Raw genomic sequence first — 25,647 nt, 5'->3', positions numbered from 1 at the left:
GCACTGGTTTGAACAAGGTTAGAGCGATCACATAAACTGAGGCCGCTGTTTACATGCACCTGTTCAGCAGACCTCGGTTTGACGGGACTTGGAACGCCCTCTGTGACATGTGTCACGTGGAGACATAATATTACTGGTTTTGCACGATATTAACACAAAATAACTCTTGTGCATTTGTGAATCATGAAGTAATTGAAATTTAAAATGTACGTAAAAAAACATAGCAGACGAAGGGGGGAGGAAACATCTAAAATACATTGGCGTATTGTTTTTATAAACACCCAACTTACAAAACATAAAACAGATCGATAATATACCGAGCGAGGTGGCGCGGTGGTTCGCACACTGGACTCGCATTCGGGAGGACGACGGTTCAGTCCCGTCTCCGGCCATCCTGATTTAGGTTTCCCGTGATTTTCCTAAATCGCTTCAGGCAAATGCCGGGATGGTTCCTTTGAAAAGGGCACGGCCGATTTCCTTCCCAATCCTTCCCTAACCCGAGCTTGCGCTCCATCTCTGATGACCTCGTTGCCGACGGGACGTTAAACACCAACCACCACCAGATCGATAATAATTTGTCACAGGTTATTAAAAAAACATTATACCCACCGTCTGGCGTGGGAAGTTAGAAGTACAACGTTCGTGATTTGCGTAAATGTTACGCTAAAACTAAGGAGTCAAATATATATAAAAAATACGAATACTAAAATGCCATTACGTAATAATTAAAATTCCGTGAAATACAATATTCATTACAAAAAAGTTTGTAGGAGTGGATAAACAATTCTTTTATTATATTTAACCGACATCATGATGTACCTATTGTTTGCACCTTAGGACAAGCTAGCATTATAACAACAATGGTTTTACGCTGCCGCATAAGCACTGGGTAAGAGCCCATAGATACATGACATGAAATATACACGGTTGTTTAATGTAAAACATAGCACCCACCATTTGGCGTGGAAAGTTAGAAGTATGTCGTTCTTGATTTATGTAAATATTACGTCAAAACTGAGGAGTCAAATATATAAAAATAGTAATAGTACGAGAAATGCCACTAAGTAACAATTGAAATGCTATTATTCTATTTGATACCTTGCAAACCCAGTAATATTAAGTCTTCACGTGACACACGTCACAGAGGGCGTTCCAAGCCCCGTCACACCGAGGTCTGCTGAACAGGTGCATGTAAACAGCGGCCCCAGTTTATGTGATCGCTCTAACTTTGTTCATACCAGTGCCTACCAATTTTAATTGTATATTACAGGTATGTTAATACCAACTGTTACGTTCATACGCAAGTGTAGGTGCGATTTTCTGTTTTATACTCTCTGATCGTTGCATGACATTTTTAACTTCTAGCACTGGGAATGGTCACTAAGTGACCGAAAATCGATTTTGCGGATAATAAAACAAAAAAATACGACCAATGCTGATTCTCCTTCCAAATCCATCCACTATTTGGTCGTGGTGCACAGAACACTCCATGGAGTCTCCAATCAGTTCATCCTAATTGTCTGATAAACGCCGGTCGCGGTGGCCGAGCGGTTCTAGGCGCTTCAGTCAGGAACCGCGCGACTCCTACGGTCGCAGGTTCGAATCCTGCCCTCGGCATGGATGTGTCTGATGTTCTTAGGTTAGTTAGGGTTAAGTAGTTCTACGTTCTACGGGACTGATGATCTCAGATGTTAAGTCCCACAGTACTCAGAGCCATTTGATTTTTTGTCTGATAAACAAAGTAAGTGTGTCCGGAATATCAGACGAGCTGTGTGGCTGGATTGAAGAGTTTTTAGCAAACAGAACACAGCATGTCGTTCTCAATGGAGAGACGTCTACAGACGTTAAAGTAACCTCTGGCGTGCCATAGGGAAGTGTTATGGGACCATTGCTTTTCACAATATATACAGGGTGTTACAAAAAGGTACGGCCAAACTTTCAGGAAACGTTCCTCACACACAAAGAAAGAAAATATGTTATGTGGACATGTGTCCGGAAACGCTTACTTTCCATGTTACAGCTCTCATTTTATTACTTCTCTTCAAATCACATTAATCGTGGAATGGAAACACACAGCAACAGAACGTACCAGCGTGACTTCAAACACTCTGTTCAGGAAATGTTAAAAATGTCCCCCATTAGCGAGGATACATGCATCCACCCTCCGTCGCATGGAATCCCTGATGCGCTGATGCAGCCCTCGAGAATGGCGTATTGTATCACAGCCGTCCACAATACGAGCACGAAGAGTCTTTACATTTGGTACCGGGGTTGCGTAGACAAGAGCTTCCAAATGCCCCCATAAATGAAAGTCAAGAGGGCTGAGGTCAGGAGAGCGTCGAGGCCATGGAATTGGTCTGCCTCTACCAATTCATCGGTCACCGAATCTGTTGTCGAGAAGCGTACGAACATTCCGACTGAGAAGTGCAGGAGCACCATCGTGTATGAACCACATGTTGTGTCGTACTTGTAAAGGCACAGGTAGAGTATCCCGTATGAAATCATGATAACGTGCTCCATTGAGCGTAGGTGGAGGAACATGGGGCCCAATCAAGATATCACCAACAATGCCTGCCCAAACGTTCACAGAAAATCTGTGTTGATGACGTGACTGCACAACTGCGTGCGGATTCTCGTCAGCCCACACATGTTGATCGTGAAAATTTACAATTTGATCACGTTGAAATGAAGCCTCATTCGTAAAGCGAACATTTGAACTGAAACGAGGATTGACACATTGTTGGATGAACCATTCGCAGAAGTGTAACCGTGGAAGCCAATCAGCTGTTGATAGTGCCTGCACTCGCTGTACATGGTACGGAAACAACTGGTTCTCCCGTAGCACTCTCCATACAGTGACGTGGTCAACGTTACCTTGTACAGCAGCAACGTCTCTGACGCTGACATTAGGGTTATCGTCAACTGCACGGAGAATTGCCTCGTCCATTGCAGGTGTCCTCGTCGTTCTAGGTCTTCCCCAGTCGCGAGTCATAGGCTGGAATGTTCCGTGCTACCTAAGACGCCGCTCAATTGCTTCGAACGTCTTCCTGACAGCAAATGGGCATCTGCCAACTCTGCATTTGTAAACATTGCACTGACTGCAAAACCACGTTAGTGGTGAACACTAACCTGTTGATGCTACGTACTGATGTGCTTGATGCTAGTACTGTAGAGTAATGAGTCGCATGTCAACACATGCACCGAAGTCAACATTACCTTCCTTCAATTGGGCCAACTGGCGGTACAGTACATACTGACGAAACTAATATGAGTTCTAACATGGAAATTAAGCGTTTCCGGGCACATGTCCACATAACATCTTTTCTTTATAAGTGTGTGAGGAATGTGTGGCCGTACCTTTTTGTAACACCCTGTATAAATGACCTAGCAGATATTGTCGGAAGTTCCATGCGGCTTTTCGCGGATGATGCTGTAGTATACAGAGAAGTTGCCAGTATTAAAAAAGTGCAGCGAAATGCAAGCACTTGGTGCAGGGAGTGGCAACTGACCCTTAACATAGACATATGTAATCTATTGCGAATACATAGAAAGAAGGATCAAACAGTGGTAGCAGTTACTTCTGTAAAATATCTGGGAGCATGCGTACGGAACGATTTGAAGTGGAATGATCATATAAAATTAATTGTTGGTAAGGCGGGTGCCAGATTGAGATTCATTGGGAGAGTCCTTAAAAAATGTAGTCCACCAACGAACTGGTGGCTTACAAAGCACTCGTTCGACCTATATTTGAGTATTGCTCATCAGTGTGGGATCCGTACCAGGTCGGGTTGACAGAGGAGATAGAGAAGATCCAAAGAAGAGATGCGCTTTTCGTCACAGGGTTATTTGATAAGCGTGATAGCGTTACGGAGATGTTTAGCAAACTCAAGTGGCAGACTCTGCAAGAGAGGCGCTCTGCATCGCGGTGTAGCTTGCTGTCCAGGTTTCGAGAGGGTGCGTTTCTGGATGAGATATCGAATATATTGCTTCCCCCTACTTATACTTCCCGAGGAGATCACGAATGAAAAAGTAGAGAGTCGAGCGCGCACGGAGGTTTTCTGGCAGTCGTTCTTCCCGCGAACCAAACGCGACTGGAACAGGAAAGGGAGGTAATGACAGTGGCACGTAAAGTGCCCTCCGGCACACACCTTTGGGTGGCTTGCGGAGTGTTAATGTAGATGTAGAATCGTGTGATTATTACCACAACATGTTTCGGGACAACATTATCCCATATTCTGATGCTCAAAACAAGGAAACCAAGTAGAACAATGGTTCTTGTACGAAATTACAATTAAATCAATGCAATGAAATGAATACTATTAGCTGCATACAGTCGTTGATGTACGTCAACGGGAACAGCTGAAAATGTGTTCTCCGACCGTGACTCGAACCCGGGATCTCTTGTTTACATGGCAGAAGCTCTATCTGTCTGAGCTATCTAGAACACACAGGATAGTGCGGGACTCATCTGTGGCACGCCTCCCGTGAGACCCACATTCCTAACTTCATTATACGGGCAAGTTTATCTGGTAGTAAATATGCAACCAGTCACTTTTTTTTACGATTACACAACCACGAACATGTTTTCGAGCCGCTGCAGGCTCATCTTCAGATGAAGGTGTTAAAGAAACATTATCTTGTTGACCAAGTGTAGCTAGATGCAGTGCTGATGTTGCTGGCGGAAAGGACGGAAATTTAGTAATCGGTGACGAAACATTTACGAATCCGAAAGTTTATGTTTCACGTACTTACAGTGCACTGCATCGAATTACTGGGACTCTGTGATGCGGGAAGCAGTCGAAATTAGACTTAGCGATAGTAACTTTAACAGAGACAACGGCTATGCACTTAGCAACGCCTGGAAGAGAGCACTGGATAAAGAAAAGTCGCAGAGGAAAACTTCCTGCACTTCACCTCCTGATTCAAGGGATGGCGCTGCAAGCAACGCGGGATAGAAACTACAGCTATGGAAGCAGAGGGCACCACTTCACTACGCGCCATATCGCTGTTGCTGTGACGCATTCCAGCCAATGGGAAGCTGTCCTTTGCATATAAAAGTGGGACCCTCGCTAGTTCACGACAGTCTGTTTTAGCCCTGGAAGTAGTGGTCGGTAGCTTGGAGTTTTATTCTGAATTGACGCGGCATGTACACAGAGAGATTATTATTCAAAAAATACGTCGCGAAAGACTTCGTAGCCACGTCATGCACCACCCTAATACATTTATATCTAATACTTATTCTGCAATTGGCAGGTAAGTGCCTGGCAGAGGGTTCATCGAACAACCTTTAAGCTATTTATCTACCATTTCACTCTTGCACGACGCGTGGGAAAAAGAGCACTTCAATCTTTCTGTGCGAACTCTGATACATCTTATTTTATCGTAATCATCGATTCTGCCTATGTAGGTGTGCGCCAACAGTATATTTTTGCAGCTAGAGGAAAAAGTTCGCTACCGAAATTTCAGAAGAGATACTGTTGCAATGAAAAATGCTTTTGTTTTAGAGATTGTCACCCGAAACTCATACTTCATGTCCGTAGCTCTCTCGCTCCTATTTCGCGATAATACAAAACGAGCTGCCCTTCTCTGAAATTTTTTCCTTCTCCTCCGTCAGAGTCATCTGATGCGGATCCCACCCTGCACAGCAATACTCCAGAAATGGGCGTACAAGCAAGGCGTTGGCAGTCTCTTTTAGAAGATCTGTTGCACTTTCTATAAAAGTTTTTTCTAATAAATCGCAGACGGTGGTTTGCTTTCTCCGCAACATTACCTATCTAGTCGTTTCAGTATCAGTTCTCTGTAATTGTTATTAAAAGGCAGTCCGAGGTTGCAGAAAGCTCTTTATTGGCTCAGAGACGATGCGATTCACCCGGGCAGGACACCATCACGTTATCTCGTGCAATGTGGGTCATTAGTCATAGCAGTGCAGAGTAAGGCCACGCTCGAAATCTGTAAACATGGTCCCGGAGCAAATTGCTGACGAGCGATTCACGCTCACATACTGTATGGTCGCGGAGCAATTTGCTGGCGGCCTATCCACTATGTGAGCGCTGATGGGGCAACAGCGATTTGCTCCGAGACCATGTTTACAGTCTTGGAGCTTGGCGTTAGTCTCCGCTGCTATGATTGATGACCCATATCGCATGAGTTAACCAGATGGCGCCCTACCCGGGTTAAAAACGTCGTTTTTTAACCGATAAAGAGCTTTGTGCAATTTGGGACTATCGTTTATTATTAATGACAACAGAAGGTTGCTGTACCACCACATCCCAATGGAGTGGAATAAATTCTATTCGCAGTTACTATTCCTAAGTACACTACTGTGTAACCTCCCCACAAAATAAAATAATATGAATAATACTCTCATTTAGCGTAACTACCCAACAGTGAAAATATAATACAATGTGACAAACCTATACCCTTTCAATAATTGACAGTCAATTTAACCTGGTAAATTTTGGACGTCAGCAATGCTGCGTCATGGCCCTAATACATCATTCTGAATAAACTGAAAAATCTTACCTTAATTAGATCGCCGGATAACGCGTATATATCTGCTCCTATAAGAAATTTTCCTGGCGCAGCTAAGTGCAATGCTGGCCGATAGATTTGTCTTATAAAAAGGAAAGAACTGTCTTTTCTTTTCAATAATCGGGATTGCCAAGGATTGGAGAAATTAGTGAATTCTTTAAATTGAGATAAATGTCAAAAGTTACTTTATATGAGAAAGATTATTATTAACAGATTTTTTTTAAAACATTTGCATGGGGCTTGATGTAACAATACTACATATGCGCGAGGCTGCTTTTACCTTATCCTACAACGCTCAGGCTCCGCCATCGCTGCACACGACCGGCCCATCCAACACGATACACCAGACCAGACTGCTCGCTAGCAACAACATACTCCTACTGCTACGCAGTTCTTACTGCAGTCAGTACTGCTCTTTGGTCTCAGATTCTCTTCTAGCTTACATATCGCAGGCAGCGCGTGAGCAATACATCGAAATTACATCAGCTCGAGTGCGCTAGCAACAAATTCTTTAATTATGGACCTCTTACAACTGGCAATTAAAATTGCTACACCACGAAGATGACATACTACAGATGCAAAATTTGACGGACAGGAAGAAGATGCTGTGATATGCAAATGATTAGCTTTCCAGAGCATTCACACAAGGTTGGCGCCGGTGGTGACACCTACAACGTGCTGACATGAGGAAAGTTTCCAACCGATTTCTCGTACACAAACAGCAGTTGACCGGCGTTGCCTGGTGAAACGTTGTTGTGATGCCTCGTACAAGGAGGAGAAATGCGTAGCATCACGTTTCCGACTTTGATAAAGGTCAGATTGTAGTCTATCGATATTGCGTTTTATCGTATCGTGACATTGCTGCTCGCGTTGGTCGAGATTGAGTGTTAGCAGAATAGGGACACGGTGGGTTCAAGAGGGCAATACGGAACGCCATGCTAGATCCCAACGGCCTCGTATCACTTGTAGTCGAGATGACAGACATCTTATCCGCACAGCTTTAACGGATCGTGCAGCCACGTCTCGATCCCTGAGTCAACAGATGGGGACATTTTTCAAGACAACAACCATCTGCACGAACAGTTCGACGACAATTGCAGCTGCATGGACTATCAGTTCGGAGACCATGGCTCCCGTTACCCTTGATTCTGGCAGACAGGAGCTCCTGTGATGGTGTACTCAACGACGAACCTGGGTGCACAAAAACGTCATTTTTTTCGGGTGAATCCAGGTTCAACCAGCGGTAATAGACACGCTTTCGTGAGAGCTCTGTCAGGGTCTACACACACAGCGCTTTGAAGTGCAGCGACAATGTACTGCTAGTAAGACACCAGTTAACTTTACCCACAACCTCGGCCTCCCCTATTCTCTCTGACCCAACTGTCACTACTGAGGAGGGGGAAGGTTAGGCACATCTCTCATCCTGGTCGGGCTGCCCTGACCGCCAGCGTTTGTTGTGGAGCAGCATCGCTGGATAACCCTGGCGGGGGCGAAGTCAGTGCGGTGCGAGTTCTCGGCTTACAGCGGCGATAACTCGCGCCTTACGTAACGCGAGGGGGCTTCGGTGGTAGCAGCCAGCCACCGCGCTGGCGCTCAGCTCGTCCCCGCGTCATCGACCAAGAGGCGGAATAACAAAGCGGTGTTAAACACGCTTGCGCAACGCCAGGCTGCAACTTAGTACGCGGCAGCGAAGATGCCGGTGGACTACCATTCTACCACCTTCGTTACAACGCAATAAACACCACACTGATAACACAAAAAGCTGCGTAAACGTAGGTCCACCACGAAACGTTCAACTGATCAGACTTTGAGGATTTGGGAGAGGAAGCAAAGTTAAACGGCTCAAACCTCAAATTCATCATGTCACCTGTACGGCATGCTAAGTAGACAAAAAAAAGGCGCTGAGCACTATGGGACTTAACTGTTGTGGTCAACAGTCCCCTAGAACTTAGAACAACTAAAACCTAACTAGCCTAAGGACATTACACACATCTATGCCCGAGTCGGGATTCGAACCTGCAACCGTAGCGGTCGCGCGGTTCCAAACTATAGCGGCTAGAACCGCTTGGCCACTCCGGCCGGCTGCTAAGTAACACATTGAGGCATTCATACACGTCTTGAAGGACGATTACAAGAGTACCTAATCAAAAGCGGAACAAAGAAAATTAATCTCAGTTTATCCATTATGGTCCGTGAGACAACGGCTGGCATTTATTCCTTGATACAACAATTTACCAACAGGCGTATGTATTGTAGAAATTTATTTTATTAACTTATGTGCTACCAGTTTCGGCATTACGTTGATGCTATCTTCAGGCCCCACACGTCATAGTCGTAAAAACGCTATACACGGAAGGGGCCATATAACTGGATCCGTGAATCAAACCAGACGACTACCAAGGGCTGTTGCATAACGACTTCATTCACGGATTCAGTTACATGGCTCCTCCCGTGTATAGTGTTTTTACGACTATGACGTGTGGTGCCTGAAGATGGCATCAATGTAATGCCGAAACTGGTAGCACATAAGAGGTTCATAAAATAAATTTCTACAATACATACGGCTATTGGTAAATTATTGCATAAAAAAAGGGAAATTAACGTGATGTGAGTGCGTGGCAAAGAAAATACGAAAGTGAAAACAGAGGGCCAAATGGAATAGATTACACAGTAGTCGTATTTGTGGAGCATGCTGACTGATAACTGGACGAGTGAAAAAGAAAACACATTAAGAATTGCTATGGCAAAGAAAGCCATTCAACTCTAATTATGCAGAAAATTGGAGTCGCAGTTATTGTTCACACAGGTGCCCCTTAAAAAAAAATGGTTCAAATGGCTCTGAGCACTATGGGACTTAACATATGAGGTCATCAGTCCCCTAGAACTTAGAACTACTTAAACCTAACTAACCTAAGGACATCACACACATCCATGCCCGAGGCAGGATTCGAACCTGTGACCGTAGTAACAGCGCGGTTCCGGACTGAAGCGCCTATAACTGCTCGGTCACTCCGTCCATCCAGGTGCCCTTCACCACACACAGTAAGATATCTTGCGGACCACAAATTTAGATGTAAATATGTTCCTCACAATCGCTCTTTCCTTTTTTTCTGATTTCTCCTCAATTTCTACTGTATTACAACTCTGTACCGAAAACCTTGGCCACCGCTTCGGTTACTGAACGAACCAGTTTCTATCCACAGCGACAAGTTCCAATCAATCATGACAACGCCTTTCTCTGTATATTCGGATGCTTCGCAGTAAATGCGTGTCAACAAGTCCCTGTAACTAACCTGCACTACCATGGACACGTCGCAGATGGCGGTTTGTTGCTTATTATGGTAGGATTTGATTGCATCGCAAAGTTTGGTCAACTCTTAATCGCGTTATAACCAACTGTGGGAGATGCGCCGACTCCTTACACAGATGGGGTAAACTTCCTTCGGTCGCTTGCGACTGTGGCGCAGAGAGACAGACGGTCAAACACATCGTGCAGGAATGCCCACAAAGGGCACATGAGGGTGACCCACAGTATTTCCTAATGGCGAACCAAGATGCAATCGACTATTTATTATCTAAGCTGGACGTTTGTTTGTGATTGCTCATCTGTGAGTGTAAATTTACAATTGGTAGTGTCCTTATATACAAACTGTTATTTATTGTTCTGTTTATACATATGGATTTTTAAAAATCGGTTGTTGTTATGAGCCATACGCTAAATAAATAAATATCGTAGGACGCAAGTATTGATGCTGCAAGCAGTAGTCGTTCGTTGTAAAACACGAGCCGGCCGCGGTGGTCTCGCGGTTCTCGGCGCTCAGTCCGGAACCGGGCGACTGCTACGGTCGCAGGTTCGAATCCTGCCTCGGGCATGGATGTTTGTGATGTCCTTAGGTTAGTTAGGTTTAAGTAGTTCTAAGTTCTAGGGGACTGATGACCACAGATGTTAAGTCGCATAGTGCTCAGAGCCATTTGAACCATTTGTAAAACACGAGCAGTTTACGCACGCACGCACACGCACGCACGCTCATCCCGCGGACTGATGCCGTTTCAGATACACGCTTCGGACTGTTCGGTCCTTGTCTCAGAATCGCTCAGTTCATGCTTTTCTACTGTCTGCGTAACTTTGAAATTAAAAGTTTGGCCAATACTTTATCCCGAGTTCCCTATCAAATCTTATCACGTCGAAATGTTTTGATGGTGGCGCTCCTGCTGTTGCCACATATTGCGAGATAGCAGCTGGCGACCACCGCCTTCGCGTTTTCTTGTTACAGTTCGTATGTGCACTGCTTGCGATGAGGCGCTTACCAACTCGTTGGATCAGTGCTCTAAATAAGTTTTGTATCATCGGTATTTCTGGAGACGTAACACACACCCTTGCGTCACGGCGCGAAAAGAGTCAGTTGGAAAACTGCGCGATACTGCGAATGCTTTAAAAATGGCGGATGCTTTGAAAATTATCGATCTCCCTCGCTGTTGGCTTTTGCTCGCCTGGTGCACTGATGTATCAGCCTTACCAATCTGAAACTAATGACCTTTTGTAAATCACCCTCTCCTGCAAAAGAAACTCACGCGCCCACCCATGAAGCTGAATTGGGCGGCATCGCGTCATGTCTTAAAGCACAGGTCGGGGTCACGAGTCGGCTCCAAATTTAAAACTGGCCTGTTCATGTATTTACGGTCCCTTATTCACGCAAGTAGCAGTCAGTTGCGACTTTAGACCCTGTTAGTCTGCGTGGGAAGTTCAGGTCTCGTTTCTTAATTACATGACGCTTTGCTGTTACGCAACGAAGACTTAGTGAACGCAGTAAAATTGTCTGTCTTGCGCTTTATGTTTATCATGATGCTAGATACGGAGTCTCTCTCTCTCTCTCTCTCTCTCTCTCTCTCTCTCTCTCTCTCTCTCTGTGTGTGTGTGTGTGTGTGTGTGTGTGTGTGTGTGTGTGTGTGTGTGTGTGTTACTAAAGCTGTTTATTATACACAGAACTCCAGTGTAGTCAGAGAAAGGAAGAAACATATCGTATTGTTCACGATACATGTAAATGATGTGGTGAAAAACTTTGCAAACTGCATTTAGCTCCTTGCCAATTGTGGTATTCTATAAAGGAAACCACTACTGCTATAAAATTGTAGTAAAATCTAGGAAGCTCTAGAGGAGATAAATGCTTGATGCGTAGAAAATGCACTTGACTGTCAGTATAAATAAATGTGAAATGAATAAAATGAAATGGCTGGGTCGATAGAGACGTTGTCAATGTAGATGCAGTAACATAAAATAATCAGTGCTAATTGCTCAGATACGTTGAACGTGCAGTCTAACGAACACGCCGTAACAACTGAAATTTTGCGCCATGTTTTTTTATTATAGCTTCTCCTATTTACAGTAACATTGTAACGCGTTTCTAAAATTACAGAAGAAAGAGGGATATGTTTCTTGCTACTTAATTATATCGTACAATTGTTTTGTGTTCGTACCGTCGGTATTTTTGTCTTTCTTTTCCATAATTGTTCTCGGTTTCATGCCATTCATGTTGGTTCGTATACACTCTCTTGGCTTAGAAATATCGCTGCGTCTTACTTAATTTTTAAGGTCACAAACATGAATATATACTGGCAAAATTTCAGATAACCTCTGCAGTTGAGTCCTGCAACCAACAGCATATCAAAATTTTTCAAAAATGGCTCTGAGCACTATGGGACTTGACATCTGAGGTCATCAGTTCCACAGACTTAGAACTACGTAAACCTAACTAAACTAAGGATATCACACATATCCATGCCTGAGGCGGGAATCGAACCTGCGACCGTAGCAGCAGCGCGGCTCCAGACTGAAGCGTCAAGAACCGCTCGGCCACAGCGGGCGGCCTCAAAATTTTCATTCAGTGCTAAAGACAAGCTGCAACTCTAGCCATTGAGTGGACCACATAAAATCGCATGGGAATCACTGCGGGAAAGTATACACCCGACTGCCCGGCACAACTATGGCAGTTACGGTATCTGAATACGAGAGAAATTACAGATTAACAAAGAGAGGTACAACGTTCGCCGACCATCTAATAACACAAAGCCAACATATGACGTAGAACATGAAGTACTGCATCCTGTAAAGACAACTAGAGAGATGAGCTGCTGGAAATACTGGAAATAAACAGAGAATGCCAACTTTAATATTAAAAGATCAAACTCTCTTCCTTTTTCCGTCTTTTCTTAAATTAAGTTTTAGTTACAAGTAATAGATTCAGATCGTAAATTCTCAATTAATTTTCACCAGTTGTTAAATGTATCTCGGCGTAAAAGTACTGTGTTTCCTTTTTAATTAATCTAATTGTTACTGTGTGACATAAAATGTAAAACTCTCCTATGTAAACAAGGAACATGTCATCATTTTTGTATCTTCTGTGTTTATCGTACAAAATTCAATTATATCTATGACTGTTGAGAAAGTACTATTTTAATCTGGAGTGGTGGCAGATTGCTTAAATATTTTTTGTTGAAACCTGAAATTTTTTCAATTGCACTGTGTTAATTTACTAGAATATTTTCAACTGTAAGCTTCTCCTCAAACCCTACTGTGCGAACAACTCTTCGCCAAGAACACTAGCCAGCTCTCTCTCTCTCTTTTGAATAACGGAGTTTCATTCCATAGTGATAAATTAGTCAGAATGACGGCTCCTTAGAAACTATTCTCTGTATATTCGTTAGGTTATGTCAGCAAGCCCTTTAATGAGTAATTCTCAGTTTTGATATAGAAACCATCTGTTGTAAGCATTTAAATAATATACTGCGTCTTTGGCGATTTGTGTTTCATCGGCATTGGGCCATGGTCCAAGCATATTTACCTAACATTTCGTCTTCGAGTGTTGGGCACATAATCAGAGGTTATAAAGACTGAGGTTGCAGTTTGAAGCTTCATCAAGCTGAATTGTTTATAAATATCCGCGTTACGGTAGCGCCGTGACGTCATCAGACAATTGCATAAGATCTCGGTGTCAGGGCAACGAGCCGGCCAGAGTGGCCGAGCGGTCCTAGGCGCTTCAGTCTGGAACCGCGCGACCGCTACGGTCGCAGATTAGAATCCTGCCTCGGACATGGATGTCCTTAGGTTAGTTAGGTTTAAGTAGTTCTAACTTCTAGAGGACTGATGACCTCAGATGTTAAGTCCCATAGTGCTCAGAGCCATTTGAACATTTTTTTATTTTTATTTTTATTTTATTTTATTTTATTTTTTATTTTTATTTTTTTTTTTTTTTTAGGGGCAACGAGTGTTATGGAACTTGAAGTTTGCCTTATTTAGAGCTTCGATGCGCAACTTGGCTAATTTCAATCTTCCTCCTATTATGTTAAGGTTGTCATCAAGCTTGTGGTTGTCTACGGCCTCTCTGTACGTCCTAACATTATCGTAGAAACGATCCCAGTGCATGATCTGCTATTGCCGATTTATCTCTCTTTCCCAGACAACCATTGCTCTTGTGTCCCTCAAGCCGGGTGTGCTTTTTGTTGTAGCTGCTATGTGCACTTGATGGCATGAGTAAGAGGTTTCACGTACTAACATGCGGCAGGCGTAGGTTCTTTTCAGTGTTCAAATATCCGTGCTCCCTTCTTGTTGATTTCAAAATATTATCAAAGATAATGTCAAATTTCTTTGCCGCGTCATATACATCAGAACACACAATTAACACACACATCTCACAAACTTAAGTTTCATATACAAATAAGAAAAGAAGTCAACGTATTTAACTTTTTTAGAGCCGTTATCTTACAAGCCGGACTGTATGCGAACTTTAAACGCTTTACTTTGCACATCACACTTCCTTGTTTGTGGGAAAGTATATCAATCAACGGAAAGATGTTCTTGAACGCGGCATCCAGTCGTATCAGTAGGATGTTCTTGAAGTTTTTGATTTTTCCTATGTTTTCCGGTCTTACTTTCTTCCCACAAGTAATGAGACACTCGGTGATGAGCGGGACTCTTACGTGGAAGTTTTGCAAGTTGCAAGCAACCGCCTTAACCACTAGGCTAGCTGAGCACGCTTCCACGCCTCGATCATACTTTTCGCTGACGTTTCCTCCTATTACGCCAGAACATCCCCTTAGCAAAATTTATCAATTACTGTAGTGGTTAACCCCCTTACGTTATTTGCTTTTCAAACAGTTGGGCAGAGCTGAACGTACTCAGATAGTTGTCTCTTCACTTACTCTGATCATCATTAAACTGACACACAATATTTTTAGCACAACGCAGTCTGACTTTCAATAGTGCCTACAAAAGAATGGCCGTGACTTACAATAACCTATACCTTTCATGAATCACTTACCTCACAAAAATCTTCGTTACTTGAACTACTGCAATACAGCGAGCGCCAATACTGCCAGCTAAATGAAAGATTCAAACTACTGAAGGCACTAACTACTGATAGGCACAGTTAGCAAATGAAAGATTTTGGTAGTGAACAATAAATGTATTTACTTTAATAATATTAAAAAGTCTCTCAGTTCATGATATACAGTATTACAAATTTACTCTTTCTGATGGACATACGTCCAGATTCCAGATCATCCGCCCTCAAAACTCTGCCACCTCCCTTCCCATATCCACCACCACTACAGGCGGCTCACCTCCAACTGCACAACGCTACGCGCTGTTCACATCCATCTGCCCAACACTACAACTGCGAATATTCCAACAATGCAAACCAGCCACAGACTTCACACAGCACAGTCAGTGATTTTTCATACAGAGCGCTACGTGACGTTACTAACATATAAACCTAAACAGCCTACTTACAACACTACATCCAGAGGTAGATTATGAGAGTATTTTAAATTTTTAAAGTCTGTCGATATCATATAAAATACTGAAAATCAAATATTTGTTCTCCCTGGAAAGTATTACATAGGCAACATGCAACTCTTATTGGTGATCATCTCAGCCATTTAGTACTACAGACAGATCGAATAACAATTTCTCACTACCCACTACTTAATAATAGTTTACTCTTTTGACACTACCAGTTTCGTTAAGCTTATACATGATTGACAATTCGTACAGTAAACAGTTTTTTAATACAAGTGTTAAAAAATTAAGTATGAAACTAATCCAAAAGTCCAATAGTCCGATGTAGCTGTATTTATTCAAATAAATAATAGACGCACACAACCGGTTTGGCATCTCCTGGTGTGTATACTGTAAACGCTAAGTCGTATTGAGTGGGGGACCAGTTACAGGATGCCGCAGAATAGCTCTTCGTGTGGCTAGACAAAGTTCTAAGCCCTCCTCAATTCATAAAAAACCCGCCACCAATTGATACAAAAAACCTCACCTACGATGAGTGTCATGTCTGTGTTAAGACCATGAACTGTCATCATTTTACTGATGAAAGTACGTTTTCTGTCGGCCTTTGTCAAGCAACGGACAATGTCCCTCAAGCGCTATTGTCCAGGAAATCCTGGACCCAAAAGCCGACAAGACCATGTTTGTTTGTTACCAACATGACAGTCTTTATCTTGGGGAGTTGCCCGCTTTATGTTCATTACCGTCTCAGTACCCTGGCGGCTGAGACAATACACTGGACGCTCGTAGCATATATGGTCTACTGCTATGTTGGTCACACACAGATGATCCTGTCGGCTTTTGGGCCCAGGGCTTCCCTGCATAACAGCGCATGAGGGGCATTGTCTGTTGCTTGACATTAGCCAAAAAGCACATATTTTCGTTAGTAAAGTGATGACAGTTTAACTTTTTAACACAGACACGACTTTGTTCATAGATAAAGATTTTTTTATTCATTTGAATGATCGTATTTTTATCAATTGAGGATGGCTGAGAAGTTTGGCTAGCTACCCTAATAGTTACTCTACGGCATTCTGTAACTACTCCCCATTCAATGTGATACAGTATTTATACACGAGGTGAGACAATAAAGTAATGAGACTTAATTTCTTTGCGAGATGTGGCAACCCTGCAATATTGCGTAGGCACAATATCTTTGACCTTGGTTTATTAGCTGCTTATAGTGCAAGCAACACATTCATGCAACTACTCATCGTGACTTGTGCTGCAATAAATTAACACGTGTTCGTGTTTCTCGTCACGGAAATAGAACATCATAACATTGCGCAAAGGTATGCCATTTCTTTTTGCGTTAAAATGGGTGAAAAAGACTATAACTTGCGGTAAGCTTCAGAAGACTTTTGGAGAGGTGGTTATGTTAAGAGCTCAAGTTTTTCTTTTGCATAAAATGTTTAATGAAGACAGAACGAATTTGGAGATAAAGACCGCAGTGGACGACCATCAACCTCAAGGACGGATGTCACTTTGGCCAGGGTGCGTGAACTCGTACGATCTGATTAAAGATTATCCGTGAAAATCATTTCAGAAGAACTGAACATTAATCGAGGAACAGTTTGCCTAACAATAACTGAAGATCTTGGTATGAGAAAGATTTGTAAAAAATTGACCCCAAAAATCTCACACCACAACAGCGAGAAACATGGAAAAATGTGGCAGCCGATCTATCAGAGCAAACGGAAATCAATCCAGAATTGTTGAGCCGTGTTATCACTGGTGATGACAGTTGGTTTTTTCAGTACGATCCAGAAACAAAACGCCAAAGTTCGCAGTGGTGCTCAAAGGGATCAACCAGACCAAAGAAAGATCGCATGTCAAAGTCAAAAGTGAATTGCATGCTTGTGTGCTTCTTTAAGTCCAGAGGAATTGTTCATAAAGCGTGGGTGCCTCCTGGACAAACAGTTAGCCAATATTACTACAAAGAAATTTTAGTAACAGTGAGTGTTCATCGGAGGTAAGGGTATCATCTGGAGTGCCCCAGGGAAGTGTGGTAGGTCCGCTGGTGTTATCTATCTACATAGATGATCTTTTGGATAGGGTGGATAGCAATGTGCGGCTGTTTGCTGAAGATGCTGTGGTGTACGGGAAGGTGTCGTCGTTGAGTGACTGTAGCAGGACACAAGATGACTTTGACAGGATTTGTGATTGGTGTAAAGAATGACAGCTAACTCTAAATATAGATAAATGTAAATTAATGCAGATGAATAGGAAAAAGAGCCCGTAATGTTTGAATACTCCAATAGTAGTGTAGCGCTTGACACAGTCACGTCGATTAGATATTTGGGCGTAACATTGCAGAGCTGTATGAAGTGGGACAAGCATGTAATGGCAGTTGGGGGGAAGGCAGATAGTCGCCTTCGGTTCATTGGTAGAATTTTGGAAAGATGTGGTTCATCTGTGAAGGAGACCGCTTATAAACCATTAATGCGACCTATTCTTGAGTAATGCTCGAGCGTTTGGGATCCCTATCAGGTCGGACTGATGGAAGACATGGAAGCAATTCAGAGGGGGGCTGCTAGGTTTGTTACTGGTAGGTTTCATCATCACGCGAGTGTTACGGAAATGCTTCAGGAACCCGGGTGGGAGTCTCTGGAGGAAAGGAGGCGTTCTTTTCGTGAATTTAGAGAACCAGCATTTGAGGCTGACTGCAGTACAATTTTACTGCCGCCAACTTACATTTCGCAGAAAGACCACAAAGATGAGATAAGAGAGCTTAGGGCTCGTACAGATTCATATAGAGTGTCATTTCCCCCTCGTTCTGTTTGGGAGTGGAACAGGGAGAGAAGATGCTAGTTATGGTACGAGGTACCCTCCGCGACGCACCATATGGTGGATTGCAGAGTATGGATGTAGATAATGCGCCATCCCATACTGCTCTGTCAGTACAGCAATTTTTAAGCTCAAAAGAATTTTCAGTACTGCCACAGCCACCTTAATCACCAGATATCGCTCCGTGCGACTTTTTTCTGTTTCCAAAAGTCAAAACGGCGATCAAGGGACACCATTTTCAAACAACACAAGATGTCCAATAAGCTGTAACGAGGGTCTTGGAAAATATTACAGAAGATGAAAATGGCTCTGAGTACTACGGGACTTAACATGTGAGGTCATCAGTACCCTAGAACTTAGAACTACTTAAACCTAACTAACCTAAGGACATCACACACATCCATGCCCAAGAGAAGATGAGTTCCAGAAATGTTACCATCAATGGTAGAAGCGTTGGAAAAAGTGTGTGCAATCAGAAGGAAACTACTCTGAAGGAGACAACACTAAACTTGACTAAAACGGTAAGCAACATTTTTTTTCCCCACATCAGTCTCATTACTTCGTCGCACTTCGTACACCAGAAATCGCAGGGTAAAAGTGGCGAAACCGGTTGTGTGGGTCTATAGCTGGCTTTTTATTCAGTTTTATATTTAATAATTTTTAACACCTGTAATAAATATCTGTACTGTATGAATTGTCAGTCGCCCCCGTTTTAAAATATCACTGAAGTTAACTGTACCACACAGTTTCCCTACTGAGCTTTGGCTCTGATTTGCATCGCTTAAGTTAGCTGTACCTGCGGTAGTTCACCTTGACCAGACTTGAGACTTTTCCATCTGTTGCAGCGGAGCTGAGCGAAAGCAGGTAGCGGAGAAAGCAAGCGCTGGCGCGACAGCCGGGCTGGAGGTGTGATGTGGCCATTAGCTCGCGCCAAGTGGCTGTCTGTTCTGTTCTCAGCTCCCCGCTAATCACCTCACAAGTGGGTTGTTTCGGAGCCTTGCCGTCGTCCTCAAAAGCAGTAGCGGCGCACTGATTTACTTTATTAGCAACTCGCTATGTTTATAGCAGCCCGTTAGGGGTGGTGAAAGATGGGACACTTTTCGTCTACTGGAATCTGGGATAAAGAATTTTCACACACTTTTGTGATGATCATTCCGAAATTAATGCCTCCATAATTATTTTCATGGAAACTTAAGCAGAGAAGCGTTATAATGCTGTTACCTAGAGCAACATTTCAGTCAAATACCGTCATTTTTCACTTAGCGCAGCACCATTCGTTTTGCACTTTTGTCGACAATGAATAAGGTTGTACTTGCTGTGCTCGTAAAAACCCGAATCAGCTGAGATGAGCCGTGGCCTTGCAGCTCTGACGACAGCATCCGAATCAAAGAAGTTGTAGGTCACACAGTCCATCCTTCATGGGCCCAAAGAAGTGGTATCTGATGATAAATCAGGACTCTGTTGTTGATGCGGTGGTATCGTCCAGCCAGATTTAACGGTAGGGACCTCTGGTCACAGAATTGTTGTGAGGTTTGGTGTTATCATGTCGCAAGCGGAAGTTTGTCTTCTCCTCTGCTCTGGCTCTGGAATTTAAGGAATTCAGCGTGGCCAGTGTCGTCTTGTGCTGTTATCACCTGGCAGCTGCTTTAGGCTTTAAGACATTTCAGAGAACCACACTCTGTCTATGCTAGAAAATGGTGCACCTCACATTGCCTGCAAATGACTGTGCCTTCTTCTTTCTTGGAGAATTCGCATGTCACCACGCCACAGACTGTCTACATCTACATCTACATCCATTCTCCGCAACCAACCTGACGGTGTGTGGCGGAGGGTACCTTGAGTACCTCTATCGATTCTCCCTTCTATTCCAGTCTCGTATTATTCGTGGAAATAAGGATTCTCGGTATGCCTCTGTGTGGGCTCTAATCTCTCTGATTTTATACTCATGGTCTCTTCGCGAGATATACGTAGGAGGGAGCAATATACTGCTTGACTGCTCGGTGAAGATGTGTTCTCCAGACTTTAACAAAAGCCCGTACCGAGCTACTGAGCGTCTCTCCTGCAGAGTCTTCCACTGGAGTTTATCTATCATCTCCGTAACGCTTTCGCGATTACTAAATGATCCTGTAACGAATCGCGCTGCTCTCCTTTGGATGTTCTTTATCTCTTCTGTCAACCCTATCTGGTACGGATCCCACACTGCTGAGCAGTATTCAAGCAGTGGGCGAACAAGCGTACTGTAACCTACTTCCTTTGTTTTCGGATTGCGTTTCCTTAGGATTCTTCTAATGAATCTGTCTGGCATCTGCTTTACGGACGATCAACTTTATACGATAATTCCATTCTAAATCACTCCTAATGCGTACTCCCAGATAATTTATGAAATTAACTGCTTCCAGTTGCTGACCTGCTACATTGTAACTAAATAAGAAATCTCTCTATGTATTCGCAGCACATTACACTTGTCTACATTGAGATTCAATTGCCATTTCCTGCACCGTGCGTCAGTTCGTTGCGGATCATCCTGCATTTCAGTACAATCTCTCAATATACCACAGCATCATCCGCAAAAAGCCTCAGTGAACTTCCGATGTCATCCACCGGGTCATTTATATATATTGCGAATAGCAACGGTCCTACGACACTCCCCTGCGGCACACCTGAAATCTCTCACTTCGGAAGATTTCTCTCGTTTGTGAATGACATGCTGCGTTCTGTTATCTAGGAACTCTTCAATCCAGTCACACAATTGGTCTGATAGTCCATATGCTGTTACTTTGTTTGTTAAACGACTGTGGGGAACCGTATCGAACGCCTTGCAGAAGTCAAGAAACACGGCATCTACCTGGGAACCCGTGTGTATGGCCCTCTGAGTCTCGTGGACGAATAGCGCGAGCTGGGTTTCACACGACCGTCTTTTTCGAAACCAATGCTGATTCCTACAGAGTAGATTTCTAGTCTCCAGAAAAGTCATTATACTCGAACATAATACGTGTTCCAAAATTCTACAACTGATCGACGTTAGAGATATAGGTCTATAGTTCTGCACAACTGTTCGACGTTGCTTCTTGTCTCTTCGATTCCAGCTCATAGTGCTTAGAAAGCGTCTCATTTCCCGTGATGATGGTGATAGAATAAACTCTCTCCTTCAGCCCGATATTGGTTCAACAGGGCCCAACAAATTTCCGTTTCATGGGTTTCTTGGTGTCATATAAGCATCCAGATGATCCTTCTCGAACACATTGCAAATAACTGAGGTTGGGTAACATCTTGTCTAGGCGATTACAGCCGACATTCCTTGATAATCAGCCTATCATCAAGGAGTAGTTTATCAAGACGCTATTCATTATAAGGGATAGCACCGAGAGGTTGACAGAGTTGAGCTGTAGTGCACACCTGTACCACCACTATTGAAATGCAGTACCAACGCCTCACGTTTGCGTTGCTACGGTATCGTCGCTATGCACCTTGAACAAGCGATGATGGATTTAAATTGGCGCAGTTTTTTCATCAGTGAACAATTCAGTGATACATCTGTTTTATACGCACGTGGACGCCAGACCCCATTTTGGAACGCTTCCTTGTTGCTGCTATCTTTCACAGGGAAACAAAATAAACAGTGCCTTAGCGGTAAGATTCAAAACTTAGTACTGCGCCATTGTACTCTGGCTAGAACTCTTTGAGAACAAAAAATTGGAAGGCATTAGTGTCGGAATAACCCTTGCAGAAATAGTTGTCTTCATTATGGAATACTACTATCTCCCCCCCCCCCCCCCTCAACAGCGCAACATAAACATGGTTGCAGTATTCCTGGCTGGCGCCTGCCTGCAATTCCCGCTAGAATATTCTCCTGCTGCCCAACTTAATAACAGTAGTAGTTTGCCTTACCCCGAGACCTGTGATAGCTTTGAGACGTCAAATTCAGTTTTACATGTCAGTGGAATTTTCGTAAGCTCTTAACAACACCTCCATATTATACTGTAAGTGTGCTCATCTGTCGACCCAAATGCAACTGTCAAAAAGAGAAAGAGAAATTTTCTACATTAGAAAGCAGAAGAAAAGTGCGAAATTTCAAGGTCGAGAGGGATGTTCACCCACGACTTCGCAAAAATCATACTTGCTACAAAAGGAGAAACGCCGACGCCTAAGTTAGAAAAAGGTATAATGTAACTGAATGTACGTTTCGTGAATTTCAGTTCCTGCCAATTTGTAAAATGTTGTTTCGTAAAAACAAGCGTTTAATGTGACAACTTGTTTTTCAGTAGTGAAATGGAGCGAACATACTATCAGCAATGCCAGTACCATACTGTTGACCCTTTTTTTTCGCCCATGTCTAAACATACTCGTTTTGACGAAATTACACTGATTAGCCGGCCGCTGTGGCCGAGTGACTAGACGCTTTAGTCTGGAACTGCGCGCCTGCTACGGTCGCAGGTTCGAATCCTTCGTCGGGCAGGGCTGTGTGTGATGTCCTGAGATTAGTTACGTTTAAGTAGTTGTAAGTCTAGGGGACTGATGACCTCAGATGTTGAGTCCCATAGCGCTTAGAGCCATTTGAGCCTCTTTACATTGATTAACTGGCTGCCACATACTAATAGAAGCATGTTTATCCACGTTTGGTGTCACTTTACGACGCTTTTCTATCCTTATAAATACGTTTGTTCGTTATTTTCAAGCATTTACATTGTACTTCGTGGAAAAAATAAGCGAAATCACAAGCAGACGCGACAAGCGCGTGCTTGTAATTTACTATAAACGAATCATGTTGCGAAGAGAAATTTCATTGAGAATAGTATTTTATTTGATACTAATGCCTTCTGTGATACTATCTGAAACTAACAGGACCCCTATTTCGTCGGTAGCTGTTACAGTACTGCATCGGTTGCATTCGCGCGCTCGGATGCGCCAGACTCCCAAGCAGTAAATCGAGGTTTTAACATTTATGGCACACTTTATTTGAATGAATCTCAAAATTAGGTAATCTGAGGAACATATTAAGCGAATAAAAAATCGCCTAAAACTTTCTACCTTGGTCTACAACCATTAAGTCATGCTTGAGCGAAACTGCCATTCGTTCTACAACTAATGAAAGAACGGCAAGTACCGTCTACTGGTAATGTTTAAAATATAACAGCTGCTGATCCATTCGCAATAAAAGCGAAAAGCATCATGTTGAGGAGCTTTTCAATAGCAGCACACTTAGGACACAGAGAGCCCGAAATAACAATAGCTTCACGGAGCTGAGTATGACGCTAATTTTTTTTATGTAGCACTTCACAGTGTGGCTTTCTATTTGTTGGGAGGCGATTAACGAATGTTCTTACAGAGTGCAAAGGTTTATTAGACTGACGGTACTAAAAAGATGCGGCTACGTGTAGCCGGCCGCGGTGGTCTCGCGGTTCTAGGCGCGCAGTCCGGAACCGTGCGACTGCTACAGTCGCAGGTTCGAATCCTGCCTCGGGCATGGATGTGTGTGATGTCCTTAGGTTAGTTAGGTTTAAGTAGTTCTAAGTTCTAGGGGACTGATGACCACAGCAGTTGAGTCCCATAGTGCTCAGAGCCATTTGAACCATTTTGAACTACGTGTAGTTAAAGTTATTACTTGGACACGAAATCTAACCCTTGACTGCATAACGCTACATTGCTGCAATATGCATTGTAAAACTGATATGCGCACTTCTAGTGGGAATGTATTCAACTAACTCAAGTTTCACAGATGCAATAAAGTCTTTAGAGAGTATCTATAATGCTAGACGTGTAGTAACTCGTCGCACTGCGGATTCCTGGTAACCACTTTGGATGACTCCAGACAAAGTCAAAAAGCGTGAATTTTGGTTAGTTTAACATTGTATTTGGAATATCAAGCCAGTTTGAGAACAAGGAAATAGGACAGACTGTAAATGTCGTGTGACTGAGGCCTCCCGTAAGGTTAGACCGTTCAACAAGCTCTTGTCGGGCGTCACCATCGCACAGGGTGGTGTCCTGCCCAACATCCAGGCCGTCCTGCTGCCAAAGAAGACCGCGAAGAAGGCCTAAAAAAGACAGCGCAATCGGCACGCGGCCCGAGCAACCGCTGCGTGCTCCCTTGGCACGCAGCGCGCGATTTGCCGGCTCGGCTCGGCTCAAAAATGAGATTTTTTGGGACCGTGCGACAGCCTCTGTTGCGCGCCACTAGGCGACAGGGCGGGGGTTGGGGGACGAGACGACGGTGTCAAGCGCCAACCCTTCCCTCTCCTTTCCTTTTCCTCCCTCTTCTTTTACTACTTCTTCTTGGGCGAAGCCTTCGCCTTAGACGGCGTCGTCGTCGCCTTCTTCGGGCGTGGCGCCTTCGGCTTCTTCGTCGGAACCTTGGCGATTTGACGCGACTTTGGCGAGTTTCGCATCGATGTGGATGAAATGTTGGTGATGATAACACAACAACCAGTCCCTAGAAGGAGAAAATCTCCGACCCAGGCAGGAATCGAACCCAGGCCCTTAGGATTCACATTCTATCACGCTGGACACTCAGCTATAATTTTTTTTTTTCAATCTCATTTTGTTCGCTTGTGTTCGTTGCATCTGCTCTGGGCGGAAGTCGTAAGACATCCATTTATGTTCGTTGTTGATCGATTGACTCAGTTTTCTTATTACAGAAGGTGCGAAACCCTCTGACCGAACACGCTGAGCTACCGTGCCGGCTGAGGGTTGACATTGTATCACGCTGACCACTCAGCTGTAGTCCGTCGGGAAACTGAAGAGCGAGTCCCCACTCTGCATACCCTGCTACGTCACAAGGCGCGTGTACAGGCTGTTTCACAACGCAGTACCGGCCCTGCCGCGGCGCGCGATTTAAATCTGTGGCGAAGCCGTCTACAGATACGTCTCGACTGCATTTATATTTAGACAAATGCATTAAGGCCATAAGGAATACAAAAGACGATAGCTTCTTCCGAAACACAAAATTATAGAGTAAATAACATTAACATAAGTCAGGATTCTACTACAAACATAGAACCAAATGCCTGTTCATGTGAATGTATGTTCCTCTAGTGCTACTCCTAAAACGAACCCAGTGTTATTCAATCAGTCCGTAGAGTTTAAGGCTTGTTCTTACTTTGTGTTTCTGCTAAGAGGTGGAAGTTTTCTTTGAAGGACTGCGTTAGAACTTAACAATTCTTGCAACACGAAGAGTGTTTAAAAAGTAAGCAGAAATTTATAATTTTGTGTGTGTTCAATGTAATGCATATTGGGTATTTATTCTGTTGTCATCTGTCAGAAAGGTCACGTGTGTTTTGGTAGCACCAACGATTATCTGTTTTGTATAAAAGTAAATTAGAGAATCTGTATTAAATTTTGTTATAAGAATGGAATAAAGTATATGAAATTTTTAGAAATGGTAAATATTGCTTTTGGTGAGCCTGTTATGAGTAAACCAAGGGCAGACAAGTGGTATAAACATTTCAAAGCAGACCTTAAAGGACAGCGGCTTTACAAGCATGGATGAGATTAAAAGTGCGCAC

General features: G+C 43.5%; 1 protein-coding gene across 5 annotated transcripts in view; it reads left to right on the top strand.

Moving 5' to 3' along the window:
- The window catches only part of LOC126355837 (proton channel OtopLc-like), a 642,361-nt gene that overhangs the window by 113,895 nt on the left and 502,819 nt on the right, over positions 1–25,647 (top strand). The window lies entirely within an intron of this gene.

This window comes from Schistocerca gregaria, chromosome 3 (assembly GCF_023897955.1).
Source record: "Schistocerca gregaria isolate iqSchGreg1 chromosome 3, iqSchGreg1.2, whole genome shotgun sequence".
NCBI classification, from domain to species: domain Eukaryota; kingdom Metazoa; phylum Arthropoda; class Insecta; order Orthoptera; family Acrididae; genus Schistocerca; species Schistocerca gregaria.
Note: the sequence above shows the minus strand (reverse complement) of the source record. Positions and strands in the feature narration are given on the sequence as shown.